Source organism: Periplaneta americana, chromosome 10 (genome assembly GCF_040183065.1).
Source record: "Periplaneta americana isolate PAMFEO1 chromosome 10, P.americana_PAMFEO1_priV1, whole genome shotgun sequence".
NCBI classification, from domain to species: Eukaryota; Metazoa; Arthropoda; class Insecta; order Blattodea; family Blattidae; genus Periplaneta; species Periplaneta americana.
Genome location: NC_091126.1, coordinates 68324344 through 68342789, shown reverse-complemented (window position 1 = coordinate 68342789; position 18446 = coordinate 68324344). Strand labels below are relative to the sequence as shown.

Genomic DNA, 18446 nt, shown 5'->3' with positions numbered 1-18446 from the left:
ACCGCTGCAAGTGTTACGAAGTGGTGTGTGAAACATATAATGAAGAATGTCTGCGGGAAGCGCATCTAGTGAGATAAAGGGTGAAATGGAGGATTCTGCTAAAAATAAAGAAAGGAAGAAAAATGTTTACAGTTAATACAAGTATTGTTTTCTCTTGTGGGTTTATGTTTAGTATAATAGATGTGTGTGTGTGTGTGTGTGTGTGTGTGTGTTTCATTAAAAATTAGCATATCCTTAATGAATACATCCTAAGTGGTATAAATGAAATTGTATAAACTGCAGGGAATCTTAAAATATGAAAATTGCGATAGTTGTTTTCTTTACAGTCCGACCTTTTTTAATAAACTAGTGTGAGATATGAAGTTTTGCACATTTAAGGGTTGTTAACATGAATGTAAGGAATATATATTATGATATGATATGATATGATTCTCAAATACTCTGTCCTGCTGACCCTTCACATTTCTGTATTCGGGCGAGTGTGTATTCTTCTTCTTCTTCTTCTTCTTCTTCTTATTATTATTATTACTATTACTATAATTATTATTATTATTATTATTATTATTATTATTATTATTGTGTGAAGAGTTGTATCGGAAGTGCTTTATAGACTAAATTAATAATTTCTATCTTAACTGAAATATTTACATTATATTTCACACAGTATAGTTACAGGTAGCATAAATTCAGATAATGGTTTTTATATGGGAATCTACTTCTTGTGTTTAGAGGCTACATTTATACAGAGTTAATAATTTCTCCCCTATGTAACATATTTCCATGAAATTTTATACGCATCTATGCAAAAACGAATTATGCTCGTGTAATTAGGGAATTAGGGAAAAATTAGTGTTTCTGATAATTTTTAATGTTTTAATAGAAATTATGCTCCTAAAAGATGACTAGCCTGCCATATTTTTCGCAGTTGGTAACAAAATGCTAGATTCATGGATATACTCCATAATTTAGTTGTTCATTATATGTTCAAGAAGTGTTGAATTTTTCTTGGAGAAATTAAGCTCCTTCATCCAGACTCTGAAAAGTGGCTGCTGTCGAATTCGTAAAGCGCCACCAAGAGATGAATATAACATCTAAGTTTGCAGGATGTAGCAGCTAAATTTTAAGCCGTATAGAGTTTAATATTTGATTAATGTGTGGGTAGAAGAATTGAAAGTTAACTCAGGTTTACTTGTAATGCACAGCCTGTTAAATATGTCGTAAAAAAAAAAAAAAAAAAAAAAACTAGTTGCACAAATCTCAGTAAACGTGCCAATTAAATGAATGCTAACGTATTATAGATTGCTTTTCGCGTATTAAATGAAAGTACACATCTTGTCCTATGACCTCCATAAGGGAAGGTTTAACAATATAAAACAGCCACTGACCCCACGAACAAAAATCAACTGAAGAGCGTGACTTAAAAAAAAAAAAAAAAAAAAAAAAAAACTCATGTTTTGTCCCACCTCTTACTGATATTGATGTTTTGTATGTTGTTGTGCACAATGCCTAGCTTTTGTTTAAGCCTAGATATTACTTAAACTTCGGTTATGATGAAGTTGATTTTCTTACATAGTTTTGCGTTCTGGACAACTGTGCGCCGGCATCTCTCGGAACATCCGAGATCAGGTCCCTATCCCCTCCACCGCAAAGTCAAATAGCGTCTGTCACTTGATTTTGAATATTAAACAAACATACCATCACGGCATTTCCGTTATGGCATCTGGTGTCATCAATAAGCTACAAATAAAGGAAAGAAAGAAAGAAAGAAAGAAAGAAAGAAAGAAAGAAAGAAAGAAAGAAAGAAAGTAGCACAGTCACTGTCCTGAACAAGGTACGCAAGTATTATTTTAATTAATGCGTATCGCCTACCAGCCGCCGAAACTATTCGACAGGAGAGTGAATATCCTACACGGTCCTGTAAAAATGTTCTGAATACACTAAATGACGTGTAATTTTTTTTCTATTATTAGGACAATTGAACGTGTCATTGCTCCTGCGGGTTGCTTTGTTTCACACCACAGAGAATTCAGGTTCTCTACCCCCCGGGATTCTAGAGATAAGAGAGCGATGAGGTTAAAGGAGTAGGCGTTTGTTCGTGTTTTTGTTTTTACTTTAGAAAAATTGCGAAACGTGACGCAATAGCGATAAGTTTTATGAACAAGTTTGCTGAATCGACCAATTGAAGGTAATTTATATTTTGCTAAAGAAGAGAGGAGATTAATGAAATCAGTTATTGTAATAATCGTAGTAGATTGAAGGAATTGTTTGTATTCAAACTCCTTTTGTGAAATAAGCTGCTCGGATGCTTATCAGGGTGACGGTTATAAATGTTATCGTAATACCCACCCGAGGTCACAAAGGTCACAGTCTTCCGCTTGTCCTTTCCTAAGCAGACCACGTCTGTACTATCGAAAATAATGAGTCACAGTTATAGTTTCGTGAAAGTAAAAAATGTTAGATAGGAGACAAGTAGCTACTCTTATACAATCATAATCACATTTTGTATCCAATATAGTATAAACGAGCTACATGTAAGTACTGTGTAAAGTTTCATTAAAACAATATATTATATATGAGACAAGTCACTAATTTTTGTCAAAACGCATCGTCTATAAAGGGGTAGTTTCTCCTCTTATACAGTAGTGACTATAGTGCGAAGTTTCATGGAAATATGTCACATTTTTAGTCCAGCTAGATTTGCTTTCTGGACCACTTTGAGCCTTGGCGCTTGTGATCGGTCGGACGGAGGATCACTCGTCCCGGCGGCGTTAACCCTTAATTTGGTAAATATATATAATGTGCAATATTATAGAACTGTGAAATTTTTTTTTAATTTTCCTAAGAAACTTTGTTATCCATCGTTCTATTAAAAAATTGTTTATTAACCTATAGGATACATTGCGATATTTGTCAAACAGGCTGTGGGAAAATGCTGATACGGTGAGGAATGGAAAGGGAGAAACCATTTATATTATTGAGGTGACCTTGAACTGAGGGTAGTAGGAACGAGACCTGGAGTACGGTACAACCGGCTCTTCCGAGAAATAACTAGTGGCCCTGAAAAGGGCCTTTTTGCGGGCAGGAGTACCTTTGTTAATTCAAGCCCTCTCGCCGCGGATGCGCCTAGCCAGCTGAATATCCTTGGGCATAATGGTCACGCGCTTGGCGTGGATGGCGCAAAGGTTGGTATCCTCGAAGAGACCGACGAGGTATGCCTCGCTTGCCTCCTGCAAGGCCATTACGGCTGAGCTCTGGAAACGGAGGTCGGTTTTGAAATCCTGAGCGATTTCACGCACCAAGCGCTGGAAAGGCAGCTTGCGGATGAGGAGCTCGGTGCTCTTCTGGTAACGACGGATCTCGCGAAGAGCAACTGTACCAGGTCGGTATCGATGGGGTTTCTTCACGCCTCCAGTAGCCGGTGCGCTCTTCCTAGCGGCCTTCGTTGCCAGCTGCTTTCGTGGAGCCTTGCCTCCCGTGGACTTACGCGCAGTTTGCTTCGTACGTGCCATCGCTTACTCCTTCGTCCTCGCAACCCAAGTTGACGCAATACAGTCGCGCCCGCTGCCCCCAAGAGGGGTATTTATGTCTTCGCCCGTTGAGAAGCCACGCCCCTTCCGTAATGTGATTGGTCCGCGGGTTTTAGTATATAAACCAAAAAATGACCCGCCGTCGAGATCACTTTTAACCTTCGTCACACGAGCAACATGACTGGACGCGGCAAGGGAGGCAAGGGTCTTGGCAAAGGTGGAGCGAAGCGCCACAGGAAGGTTCTCCGAGATAATATTCAGGGCATCACGAAGCCGGCCATTCGTCGTCTCGCCCGACGTGGAGGCGTAAAGCGTATCTCCGGCCTCATCTACGAGGAGACGAGAGGTGTTCTCAAGGTCTTTCTGGAGAACGTAATCCGTGACGCTGTAACATACACCGAGCACGCGAAGCGGAAGACAGTCACGGCCATGGACGTGGTATACGCCTTGAAGAGGCAGGGGAGGACTCTCTACGGGTTCGGCGGTTAGACTGCCTACACACGTCTGCTGCCGAATCCGTCGGCAAAACGGCCCTTTTCAGGGCCATAAAATCCGTCTAAAAAGGGCAGTAGTTGTCGAGATTAATTTAATTCACCTTTACTGTGTGACCACTAGCTCAACAGGCCAGTGCGGAAAACAGAACTTATTTCGTAGGGGCACTTCAGTATCAGCAAAAGACGTTGTAAGAAATGCCTCTCCGTTTTTCAAATGGGTCTGACCCCAACGCTTGGTATATCAAGTGGAAAGACCGGATTCCTCTGTGAAGCCTTGCTCCTCGGATTATGTTACCTGTTACTGTAAACTTCTGTAAGTCAATAATCACTGTCCGAAGAATTGGTGGGTAATATGACAACGCAGGTAGGCAATGCTCACCAGACCGTAACAAGGAACCGAGGGGATTGACACATACTGAACATCACATCACCACGTTTTTGCAATGCCAACTTTTAGGTCATAGGAATCCAGTGTGGTAAACACTGGGGAGAAGAGGTACACATCGCATGTCAGAACACAGGACTTCGTCCTGTCAGACAACTTCCACGTATAGCTTGCGTCATTTCGGTTCGAACGAAACGACAGAGAGAGGGGAAATTCGAACGCAAATTGTCAAAGCCTTCGATTCCTACGAGAAGGTCATGTCATCATCTCAGTATTGGGGTTCCTGCGCGTGCGGCCAATATGTGCACCAACAAACAAACGCATTAGGAACTCTATTATAACGCCGTAAGTTGTTCACCAGTTATCGATTTCTTATTCAAAATTAGTTTCATTCGTAGTATGTAGTAAAGTAAACTAGTATATTCAAACGTATATGTCTAAAACCACGATGGGCACCAAAGAAGGGGACTTGTGATTATTTTCACGATAATCTCCATTACTCTAATATGATAGAAATATATTACATAAATTTCGAAGCCAACTATGTACCTTGGCATCATCATCTAATTTAACTCGTATTGTGTTAAATTATATAATAATAATGAAACCTTTCTATATGCATCAGTATAATGTGTTATCACACAATAGCCTAGTAAATGTACAACGGTTTCAAGTACTTCAGTGCGAACCTGGGACAACGACATCGTTCAGAGCACAAAATTACAGAATGATGATATTAAATCAGCCCACCGGTATAGAGAGAGAGAGAAAGTTGACACGCGTAATGAAATTACATTACGAAGCCGTGAGAGAGGATTAACAATACTGGCTATTTCTGACTTTTGTGAGGTTAGTGGGGCCCTTAAAAGGGCCGTTTTACGGAGAAGGGGCTTAAGCCTTCTTCTCGGTTTTCTTCGGGAGGAGAACCGCCTGGATGTTGGGCAACACACCACCCTGGGCGATGGTGACGCCGGACAGGAGTTTGTTCAGCTCCTCGTCGTTGCGAATGGCGAGCTGTAAGTGACGAGGAATGATCCTAGTCTTCTTGTTGTCACGAGCTGCGTTGCCAGCCAACTCGAGAACTTCGGCCGCCAGGTACTCCATCACCGCGGCCAGGTAGACTGGCGCACCGGCACCAACTCGCTCTGCGTAATTGCCCTTACGCAAAAGACGGTGGATACGGCCTACCGGGAACTGCAACCCAGCACGGCTGGATCGAGACTTTGACTTTCCCTTCACCTTGCCTCCCTTTCCACGACCCGACATGATGCTACTCCTACTTGCAGCTGTTTAACTACAAGAACGACGCCTCGCCCAAAATGATGCAGGGCCCGACGGTAACCTTCACTTTTACGCCAACGTCAATAATCGACAGCGGACCAATCGTAAAGTCACAAACGTTTGCGCTGTTTCTATTGGCTCGCACTGGGAAGGCAGTACGGCATTGTCCCTGCGACTTAAATATTTTTCTCCCTCCCCTACTTCGACATCCGAATTGTCTTATGCGGATGCAGCTAAGACAACGACAACCAAGACAAACACTACAGACGATCCACAGACAGAAAAAACAACTACGGAACAGCTGGTCGAGGGGGTTCTACGTTCTGCTATGCAGAAAATAGAATCCTACATTGACCGGCAACTAAACAGACTACAGGACGAAATAGTGACATTCACTATTTCTTTACTCACTACTGACACAAACCCTACGAAACGACACACGACACTTGCCACAGCCAACCAGGCAGCCAGACGGCTTCTACGGAAACGAGTAGCCCACCACTTTGTTGGTAACAGGTTACGAGTTTCCCTAGCGCCACTACAAAAACGTGACTAGGACAGAACTGACCAGAGCACTGGACTCTCCACCTCTCATTAACATCTGCGAGGCATGGTGCTCACTTCACTTCATTCATTTCATTCACAATTCAACTGATAACGTGTACATGTTCATAAAATCATTCACAGGGGAAATACACTACTGTTAGATGAGAGGGCAAACGGCTTATAGCTGGGTACCTCGATCTAAAGTTAGAGAATTGCTTGTCGAGGAACCAATGGAGGCATGGGATGCTTACCCTGCCTGCCATTTTAAACATCATTCATTCTTTCTTCGTCCCCATTCATTCGTTCGTTCTACTTCGACATGACATCACGATAATTCATTGCAATATTAGGCACCTGTATAACAACAGAACGGAACTCACTCACCTCATCCAAGAGCAAAAACCCGAAATCATATGTTTAAATGAAACCCACCTTCGAGACAAAGACCGCTTTACTATGAGAGACTTCACTATATATCGACGCGACAGACCTACGATAGGAGGAGGAGTTATGATTATGACTAACAAAAACTTGACAACAACTCAAATTCCCCTACCCCTTCACCTCGACGACCAAGAATGTGTAATAATTCAAATCCACATAGGAAATTCTCGCATGCATGTGGCTTCTTTCTACTCTCCGCCAGCTAATCCACTCCCATCCACACTCCTGCGTTACCTTCACACCCTTCCAAATGTCATAATCACCACAGATATCAACGCCCACCACCCCTTCCTCCATGATAACAATCGGAACACCAAAGGCAACCACCTAGTGACGCTCTTACCCAGTCTCAACCTAGTACAAGTTCCACTCCCTGCCCCCACACGCCTACCAACTCCTACTCAACAATTTACAACTCCTGATAAAATATTCATCTCTCCCAGATTACATAACCGACTCATCAATACTCTAGTCCTTCCCCCTCTAAATTCAGATCACGCACCCATACAAATTAAACTTGCCTGCCCCTTTTACCGCTCTCAACCCGTAAACGAAGCTATATACATGCGAGATTATCGTAACGCTGATTGGCAGAAATTCAAAGATTACATATCTAAATCACTCCCTCATTTTCCAATCACGAAACACGAAGACTTAGACACCGCAGAGACTTTGTTTGTACAGGTGCTTAATGAAGCTATTCAAGACTCAATACCACAAAAACGATATACCACTGACCGTCGCCGTGCACTACCTCCAGACATCTTAAAAATCATAAAGACAAAAAGAGCAGCACACAGACTCTACATGCGCACCCATGAAGATGAAGACAGACGCCTCTACCGCTCACTACAAGAAGATGTCAAAGACGCTATACAGAGATACGAGACGCGACGATGGGACAAATTCATTCAGAAAGTCGACAAAGACAGACTAAACGCTCCCAAGCGATTTTGGGAAACCATAAAGCGTATTAGGGGCAAGTACCAATATACTTCCCACCCATTACGCAACAGACAACAAACGATTATTGACACACCAGGCAAACTGGAAGCCTTCCGACAGTTTCTATCCAACACGCACACAACACCTATACATCCAGATTTCGACCAAGATCATTACCATTTCATCACAGATCATATCAATAACCATCATATCCTCTATAATCCACTCCCAGCACCAGCACCACGATCAACCGACGACCCCATCATTGATGACATCACCATACTAGACATCTCACTTGCCCTCCAAACATGCAAGAACTCAGCACCAGGACCTGATGGTATCACATACCAAACACTTAAACAACTCCCGCCGACAGCCCTTAATTTTCTTGCTGGTCTTTTCACCCTCTCTTTGAAACTTGGACACGCTCCGACACGCTGGAGACATTCACACATACTTCTATTTCCAAAACCTGGTAAAGACGCCTCAGACCCCGCCAACTACCGACCCATAAGCCTCACCCCGACTATTGCCAAGTTAATGGAGAAAGTACTCGTTTCACGCTTGCAGGTTTACCTGCGCGACCGAAATATGATTCCCGATTCTCAGGCGGGCTTCAGACCGGGAGTCCAGCCGACTGATCAGCTGATACGGGTACTTACCCCCATTGAGGAGGCCTACTCTAAACGACATTACTCAATCTTGGTAGCGCTCGACGCCAGACGAGCCTTTGACACAGTATGGCTGGACGCCTTGCGATATAAATTAACAAACATGCAATTTCCGCACGAAATAACACGCTGGATCTCCAGCTTCCTGAATAACCGATCTGGCCAGGTCCGTCTTGGCAGACAAGATCTGTCCCGCACCTTCCAAATCGAAGCAGGAGTTCCCCAGGGCAGCGTGATTTCCCCCCTGCTCTATAACATATATGTATCTGACATCCCTCAACCCAACAACAATCAAGTGGGCCTGGCACAGTTTGCTGACGATGTTGCTTTCTGGGCCACCCATCCCCGCTTACGATCCGCCAGGGTACTAATAGACAACGCCCTGAGACAGTACACTGAGTGGGCCAACACCTGGAGAATTACCATCAACACCGAAAAAACCCAAACCTGTGTCTTCCGCCCCTCTTTAAAATCACGAATCACAAACAGACAACACATTACAATCGGACAAGCATTAATACCACTCCAACACAAAGTAACATATCTAGGCATTCCACTCACATCAAAACTCTCTTGGACTACAATAGCGCAAACAATATGGGACAAATACAACAAAGCCACTAAAGCAGTAAGCTACCTAAGCGGCATTAGACGACAAGGCTGCCACGCCAACACATTACTACACCTATATAAAGCACTGGTTCGATCCCAGTGCACCTACTCCTCCTACTTTCTATTGCAATCTTCACCCTCAACACAAAAGAAATTTGAGTCCCGTGAAAGGAAATTATTGCGCCAGATATTTCGACTACCCAAACATACCAGAAACGACACAGTATACATCCACACCAAAACGAAACCACTCTCCACACACCTAATCCGAACAGTCACTAAATACACACACTTCGCACTACGTCGCTCATACACACAACATATGTTTAACAATCCTCCACACACCAACAAGAACACAACCATTGAAAAACTCCTACAAGCCTATCAAGATCACTTCAATCCACAAAATAACCATTAAACTCTCCCCCCCTCTCTCCCTCTCTACAACACCCCTCGTCTCCCGGAATCGGCAAATTCGCGGCCTGTTTCCCATAAATACTCCACAAGAATGCCATCGTTGAGGAATGCACATATATGTCATGGACCAGAACCCGACACATACAATTAATAATCCACCTTCATCTACAACGAGAGGAAATCGAAATCAAACACCCCACCCACAACATAACGTACCAGCGAACATCACTCCGACTGCTGGATAGCTGAAGTCAAAATTCCAACGCCCAAACACAAGGATAACAACAATATAAACAAATTGTGACTGCCCTCACCACTGCTTAGTGATGCATGATAGCTACCGTTGAATAACTAAACAATAAATAAATACATTCAAAATTCACGCAAGCCCAGTAAATAATTTACATCACAAATAGTTCATGGTTACTCCTCAAATAACAACAAATCAGAACTTAAAATCTGCTTCTTAAATCTTCTTTCTTACTTTCTACCCACCTGTCTTCTTTCCACGTCTCAACCTCAATCTCATAAAAGCCCTAAATATCCAACATTCTAATAACACTGCACTCACAAGCACTCACGGTCGAAGAGGGCATTGTAATGTAAGACCCTAAAACGACCGCTGGCTCTGCCAGCAATCAACTCTGACACCGGGCTCATCATCAGACGAGCACCATGCCCCCCAAAGCTTCCGGAAAGGCTGCCAAGAAGGCCGGCAAGGCCCAGAAGAATATTTCGAAGGGCGATAAGAAGAAGAAGCGCAAGAGGAAGGAGAGCTACGCCATTTACATCTACAAGGTTCTGAAACAAGTTCACCCAGACACGGGAATCAGTTCAAAGGCTATGAGCATCATGAACAGCTTCGTTAACGACATCTTCGAGCGCATCGCCGCGGAAGCTTCGCGGCTCGCGCATTACAACAAGCGGTCGACCATCACCAGTCGGGAGATCCAGACAGCCGTCCGTCTCCTGCTACCCGGTGAGCTGGCCAAGCACGCCGTCAGTGAAGGGACCAAGGCCGTCACAAAATACACTAGTTCCAAGTAAGCGGGAGTGCTTGCTAGGGAATCAGCAACCGGCCCTTTTAAGGGCCACAAGTTATTCATAACAGAGTAGATGAATGAAGAACAACAGCGTTTCCCACCGAGTGAAAATTTAAATAATCACCCCGATAACACTTCTAGGATAGATAATACATTATAGGCAGTCCATGGGAGACTTGGATCCACGAGGCAAATTCGTTTCCTTAATAGTTTCGTACGACTTATATGAGAGCGCGGTGTCATTCCTACTCACTTGGCAGCATTAATTGTTGAGGGAAAACAACTTAGAAGGTAACTTGTCGACCGCGGTCATAATCCTTCCGCAGGCCACTACTGAGAATCTGTGGACATACGGGTAATCTATCTTTATTGAAACTCGGGTTCATAACATACGACTGATACTTTATATATCTGTCACGTAATCCATCAAGAGACAAATGTCCCCCCCCCCCTAGTCAGTAGCGAGCTTCAGTCCATTCGTAGTAGCCGCCGGTGCAAGAAGTGAATTGAAGTTTGTGTGAAGTTCCGTAGTATGGCATGAAAATGATGTCGAAAATCCGACTACAGTTCCACAACCATGTGGTTGAAAGGAGGCTCCGCTGTTGAACAACAATCCACCTGTGGCTTAACTTAGAATGCCGACTAGCTGTTTTATTAATCCCGTGTCAATCCAGCAGTGTGTGACGTTGAAACGTAACCAAACTGCCGTTGATAGATAGATTTATCATCTATCCCAATGACATCCAACGAGCTTGGTAATTTAGGTACAGAGTCTAAGCAGGCAGTTTACGTGTGTGTGTGAGCGAGTGCAGGTTTTATCGAGTGCACCCCAATCCCATCGTCCTCAAGTGCCTACAGATTACGCAGTTTCATCGGCAACGGCCATACCATGTTGAAAATACCGGTTCTCGTCCGATCACCGAAGTCAAGCAACATTGGGCGTGGTCAGTACTTGGATGGGTGACCGCTTGGGAACACCACGTGCCGTTGGCGATTTTTTTTTTTACGTCACTATTTCCAGCGTGTTCTAATAAGACTTATGGGATATTATGTTCCCTTCCCTATTCCAGCTATAGCTTGGATGATGACGCCGCTGCATAATTGTAGAGTAATTGATAATTCTTAAGTACTTGCAGCTCCGTATTGAAACTTATGACTGGTAGCATATTCATATGAGACGGTTCACTTCTCTGCGTTTTCTCGAAGAAGGGAATATGTATTCAGGGGATTGTGAACGTACCTCGCGCTCTCCCTAGAAGTTAGAGACATTTTAGGTAAAGAATGTAATATACTGTACATATATGGCTAATTAAAATCCCATTAGTTACTACATTTCAGTGGGTAGTACAAATTCCATAATGAAAATATCTCTGTCCTAGTAGTTGTATCCTTTAAAGAAGCTCGTTGTTTTCCCATGATGAAGGGCAGAACTTGGTCGGTAGAAATTTAAACAGACTGCATTATCAGACCAGGCGTTATTTCAATATCAGCGTTTAGTTTAGGAAATATAGCAATAGCGGAGTTGGGAGAAGTAGTTATAGCATGTACAGTAAGTATAAACAGTTCGCTGTACTGTACAGTGAATATAAATATTTGAATGTACGATGGCAAAACATCAGACATACAGTACGTAGCTCACATATCTTTAAAAATAAATAAATAAATAAATAAATAAAAATAAAGAAGACATTCTGAGGAGTGAGTGGAAAGTGCATATTATAATGAATATTTTTAACTCTCAGTTGACATTGAGAGAGAAAGCCATGCATCGGGGAACCGGTGACTGTTTTTGCGTTACCTTCTGCTATTGGCGTTGTTGGTTAGTAACGAATGAAAGGGGTAGGACGCGGAATCAAATGTCAAAAAACGATAGGGAAATAATAGTAACTGGTTGTATTTCGATCGAGCTCGGCGTGCTGATTCACCAGTGGGGTGTTTCACAAAGTTTACAATCTTTGGAAATTGTGAACTCTGTTTGTAAACTTCTGTTTCACAATCTTTGTTTGTAAAGGTGGACTGTACAAAGGAAATCAAATCTTTACGAATGAAATTTTGCGCTCTTTACAAGTGATATGTTTGTTTCACAACGAAGGAGTAATTTTACAAACGTGTAAACTAAACTTTACTAGTGAAGTTAGCACATTTTCTACAGTAGCCCTGTTGAAATAGCTTCTAATTGTGAATGAAAAAAATAAACACATATGTATAAAATCAATTTTATAGTAACAGGGTACCATTAAGAATTACACTGAAGCAGTTGTGATGTTATTGAGTAGTTCTAGCGACTCAGACGAAGATTTTGCATTTAGGCCTAACGTAGAATTTTCCGGCCACGTTCGTATCATTGTACGAATATTAATGAAAGGTTTCGAATGAATCCCGCGCTATACTTCAGAATACCGCGTTAGTTCTTATATACGAGGAACGTATTTAATAAATACTCGCACTTAAAGAAGAAAAACTTTGCACCGAAAACCAATCACTTAATAATGCAATGTCGGCATTACTTACGCAGTATTCTGAAGTCGTTCCGAATCCCATTTCGCTGTAATCTCTCCTACAAGATATGGGACATCACATGCAACATCTGAAAGGGAAAAGTGGTGCCCTAACCTCAAAGCGAGAACTGCATTGGTTGCATAGTAGCTCTCAGTTCCCTGCGTTAGCAGATAAGAACGGAATTTATAAGATTACAGTGTGCAAAAGTTCACACATGGTAGTTGATGTTGTTACAAGATTGAAAAAACTCGAGGCGGGTTATTGATCACCGAATGTGCTTACTCGGGCAAAGGATTTTTATGCTCCTCCTGCTGGGTTCCCTAATGTTGGCGAGGTTATGGATGAAACAATAAAATATACTGATGGACCAGCAGAGAGCGAAGTTGATTTTAATGGATGGACATGTTAGCTGCTCTATCAACTGCATATAACTACGTGGGTCAAATCCATTATTTATCAATTATTTGAATGAATTTCGCGCTAACTTTCGTCAGTTAAGTCGTAGGCTAATTAATGCATTGGTATGCTCGACCAATTGCATGCCGCGAAACTCCGTTGTCGCCGATGTAGCAAAATCTAAATAAAATATATATAAAAAAATATAAACATGTCCATCGATAGTTCTAAAATTACAGCTACTTTACCTCTGATCCTTAGTGATTTTTGTAAACTGTCGTTGGCGATTTTGTTCAACCAATTATGCGTATTTGTAAGTTTGTTTCGCCGATTTTGTAAAGTTCGTTAAAACATACAAGTGAATAAGATTGCATTGTGAAACACAGTTAACAAGCATATGTAATATTTCCGTTGTTAATTGTATATTGTTAATTTGTAATTTGTTAGCGTTGTGAAACATGCCCCCATTTACCTTTAGAGGTAATATCTACATTAATATTTAGTTAAAATTTAAAGAAATTTTAAACGAATGGAAGCTGCATTTTAATTCACCCCAAATTACTATGTTCCCTTTCAGATTATCAGCTGTTGTTGTTGTTGTTGTATTGTAAGTTCTCACTTATTGTTAGCTAGCCGTACCCGTTCGCTCCGCTCCACCTGTTAGAAATAAATATAAAGTAATTACATAATTAAAATAGGACGTCTGATCCAGGGAACAACTTTTACAACAGCGCAAGATAATCTGCTTCGCATATTACCCAATTTTTTTTTAGCACTGCATTTATTGCATATATATTTTATGTATTTTAACACGATTCAATTGAGCATAGTTAAAATATGAATTATTAAAATAATGGATTGCCAAGCTAAAGTACTATTACTGCATACTAAATCAATACACTCTCGTTGTTCGTTAATTCTCTGAGATTAAAATGCGTGTACATAAATATTATTTTAAGAAATACAGAAAACGAATGTACAAAATAGCCTATCAAATTTTCTGTGCATAAGAAGCTATTTTAATCTTACCTGTCCTCGATTTACTCAGACGTTACTGTAATAACATTATAGCATTATGTCCATCTAGAGAAACTACAGTTTCCAATGGTGAAATAATAACTAATTATACAAATCAGTTAATTTACGAGCTTGTGATATTACTTCATACAAACACAGAAACATTCCCTGTAGGCTATGTTTAATAGCTTTCGATTGTTTGTTGATGTCCAAGGCCCCTGTTTCGATTGTTGTTGTCCAAGGCCCCTTATAGACGAAGTCATTTGTTCTTAATTCATTGCACCGTCTTAGATAGCGTTATTTTAATTTTAAAACTCATTTATCTCATTAAATATCAGTCCTATCAAAATGTTGTAAAAAAATAAAACTTAACGGAAATCATTTTTAAAGGAACATCTGTTATGTAACATTTTTTCTCAAATATCAATAATAAGCGAGATATTTCGATTTATTTAATTCAGGCCCCCTTATAACTCCCCTTTTAAATAATGTATTTCGAATGCCATATAGCCTAAAATCTAAGTTACAACAAACTTAATTTATATTCCAGTTTTCATATAAATCGGTTCAGCCATTATCGCGTGAAAAGGTAACAAACATACAGACAGACATACAAACAAAAATTTCAAAAATGCGATTTTCGGTTTCAGGGTGGTTAATTATATATGTTAGGACCAATTACTTTTGGAAAATCGAAACTTACCAGAAAAATTTCGGCTACAGATTTATTATTAGTATAGATAGTACGAGATACGACCGCAATTTTGTACGACTAGTGTAATGAAGGAATGCAAAAAATTATTTTGGAACTTTGCAATGTTAGTCTATCATTAAAATAAAATTAAATCTTAATTCGTCCCTTTTGCAGGAGTCTTCTTCATCCAGTATGTTGTTGGCTGATATGGAGGAGGAGGGGGGGGGGACATGCTCTAAAGGGATTAAATTTGCTTAGCAAATCGATATGGTGACTAACGCTTGCAATGCGTCATAGCTATAATTGTACTGCGCGGTAATTTCAGAGTAATAAGAGTTCAGTTCAGGGATCTGCTAATTTCTTCATATTGTGTTCGGCAATGGAATAGTACCGCAGTAGCATTAAGAGGTTTTTATAATTTGAACTGATATGTGCAGGTATATTGACCCCCCCCCCCTCCCACCGCTGGCCGACGCGGACTGCAATGACAACAGTAAGCCACACGTCATACGTAAGCCTTTCTTCTTCTTCATCTTTGCTCGCCTGGCAAATACAGTCTTGGATTTCACATATTCAATTTTTCACAGTCCCAACTCCCTTGCATGGACGTGTTTTCACGTACCTTTAAAGTTTCTCCTCTCATTCATTCAGTCTATTCGCAAGCCTGAGGGTTTTCCGTGGTTTTCCCTAAGGAGCTAAGACAAATGTAGGGATGAGCCCAGAAAGAAAAGGGCATTCACTTCCTTAGACCCTGGTAACTGCTCTTTTTAGAGGAAGGAGGAGGAGAAAGAAACCCCCCCACCCCCACCGACGTGGACTGCAATGACAACAGTAAGCAACACGTTATATGTAAAGCCTTTATTATTATTATTATTATTATTATTATTATTATTTACAATGGGACTAAAGGTGGTGTAGATACACTATGTCAAATGTGCCACAATCTTTCCTGCAATAGAAAGACGAGGCGCTGGCCACTAGCAATATTTTACAACATGCTAAATATTGCAAGTATAAATTCATGGATAATTTATAGTTAGAAGAACTCAGAAAACAATATCAAGAAAACAATTCATTTTCCAATTGTGTGAAGAGCTGACAAAACCGTGGATGCAGCACCGCTTTGCACGTCCTACTTTACACCGATCTCTGCGGGCAACAATTGAAGAACATCTGAACATTGCTGTGCAACAACAATGCCAGGTAATGCAGCCAGATGGTGAACGTACTGTTTGCTATAAATGTCCTGCAAAGAAGAGGAGAATGATGACAACATTTTGTGGACTTTGCAAAAAGGGGTTCTGCAGAGAACATCGCGCTGTTGTTTGCACTAATTGTAAATAGGACAATAACATGAACGTAAAGACTTTATGACAAACTTAAAATTAAATGAACACTAATGGCTACGAAAAGTGTAAAAGTTGTTAAATGTGTGATATTGAGTTGATTTCAGTTAATTAAAATGTGAGTAGTAAAAATTACGAATGCTTACCTTTAACATGAGTACAGTGATGATTACCTGTCTAGGGTTAAGTAGTCGCGTGGTGAGTTTAGGAATTCCCAGACCACCTCTAAGATTGTTTAAAATAAAGGTATTGTAATCGTACGTTTCTGTCTTTTGTCAATAGTAACGTTGACCTTTCTTTTTCGAGAAAACAAAATCTGTTGTACAGTTAAAGGTACTGAAATAGTAAGAAATTTTCTGAAATCCCCACGCGTTTGCAAGTGTAAGTCTCTGTTGTAACCTGTTGATTTACGAGAGACTGCGTGTGCTTCCGTACAGTGTTTCTAAAATGTGCAGTAACGAGTCAGAAATCATTGGAATGTAGTGTAGGTGTGTTTGTTATAACCGGGAATCAATCCGCAGTACTTGACCAATCAACTACGGGAAATATCAGAAAAATTGGCAGGAGTTAGCAAGAAAAACAAAGGTAAAATATCACGTGAACGAGCACCGATACCGAGCACTATGTACAATATACCCTAGAGAAAAAGACAAGAAAACAAAAGTCAACCGCTGCAAGTGTTACGAAGTGGTGTGTGAAACATATAATGAAGAATGTCTGCGGGAAGCGCATCTAGTGAGATAAAGGGTGAAATGGAGGATTCTGCTAAAAATAAAGAAAGGAAGAAAAATGTTTACAGTTAATACAAGTATTGTTTTCTCTTGTGGGTTTATGTTTAGTATAATAGATGTGTGTGTGTGTGTGTGTGTGTGTGTTTCATTAAAAATTAGCATATCCTTAATGAATACATCCTAAGTGGTATAAATGAAATTGTATAAACTGCAGGGAATCTTAAAATATGAAAATTGCGATAGTTGTTTTCTTTACAGTCCGACCTTTTTTAATAAACTAGTGTGAGATATGAAGTTTTGCACATTTAAGGGTTGTTAACATGAATGTAAGGAATATATATTATGATATGATATGATATGATTCTCAAATACTCTGTCCTGCTGACCCTTCACATTTCTGTATTCGGGCGAGTGTGTATTCTTCTTCTTCTTCTTCTTCTTCTTCTTCTTATTATTATTATTACTATTACTATAATTATTATTATTATTATTATTATTATTATTATTATTATTATTATTGTGTGAAGAGTTGTATCGGAAGTGCTTTATAGACTAAATTAATAATTTCTATCTTAACTGAAATATTTACATTATATTTCACACAGTATAGTTACAGGTAGCATAAATTCAGATAATGGTTTTTATATGGGAATCTACTTCTTGTGTTTAGAGGCTACATTTATACAGAGTTAATAATTTCTCCCCTATGTAACATATTTCCATGAAATTTTATACGCATCTATGCAAAAACGAATTATGCTCGTGTAATTAGGGAATTAGGGAAAAATTAGTGTTTCTGATAATTTTTAATGTTTTAATAGAAATTATGCTCCTAAAAGATGACTAGCCTGCCATATTTTTCGCAGTTGGTAACAAAATGCTAGATTCATGGATATACTCCATAATTTAGTTGTTCATTATATGTTCAAGAAGTGTTGAATTTTTCTTGGAGAAATTAAGCTCCTTCATCCAGACTCTGAAAAGTGGCTGCTGTCGAATTCGTAAAGCGCCACCAAGAGATGAATATAACATCTAAGTTTGCAGGATGTAGCAGCTAAATTTTAAGCCGTATAGAGTTTAATATTTGATTAATGTGTGGGTAGAAGAATTGAAAGTTAACTCAGGTTTACTTGTAATGCACAGCCTGTTAAATATGTCGTAAAAAAAAAAAAAAAAAAAAAAACTAGTTGCACAAATCTCAGTAAACGTGCCAATTAAATGAATGCTAACGTATTATAGATTGCTTTTCGCGTATTAAATGAAAGTACACATCTTGTCCTATGACCTCCATAAGGGAAGGTTTAACAATATAAAACAGCCACTGACCCCACGAACAAAAATCAACTGAAGAGCGTGACTTAAAAAAAAAAAAAAAAAAAAAAAAAAAAAAAAAAAAAA

At 40.2% G+C, this 18446-nt stretch overlaps 1 protein-coding gene and 1 non-coding gene across 3 annotated transcripts in view; one reads left to right on the top strand and one right to left on the bottom strand.

The window, feature by feature from the left end:
* Positions 1 to 18446, bottom strand: part of cher (filamin protein cher) — a 1020924-nt gene that overhangs the window by 269349 nt on the left and 733129 nt on the right. The gene's annotated exons all lie outside the window — the stretch shown is intronic.
* On the top strand, positions 11240 to 11358 carry LOC138708270 (5S ribosomal RNA). The gene has a single exon (XR_011334675.1). It is a non-coding gene; the product is annotated as a 5S ribosomal RNA (ribosomal RNA).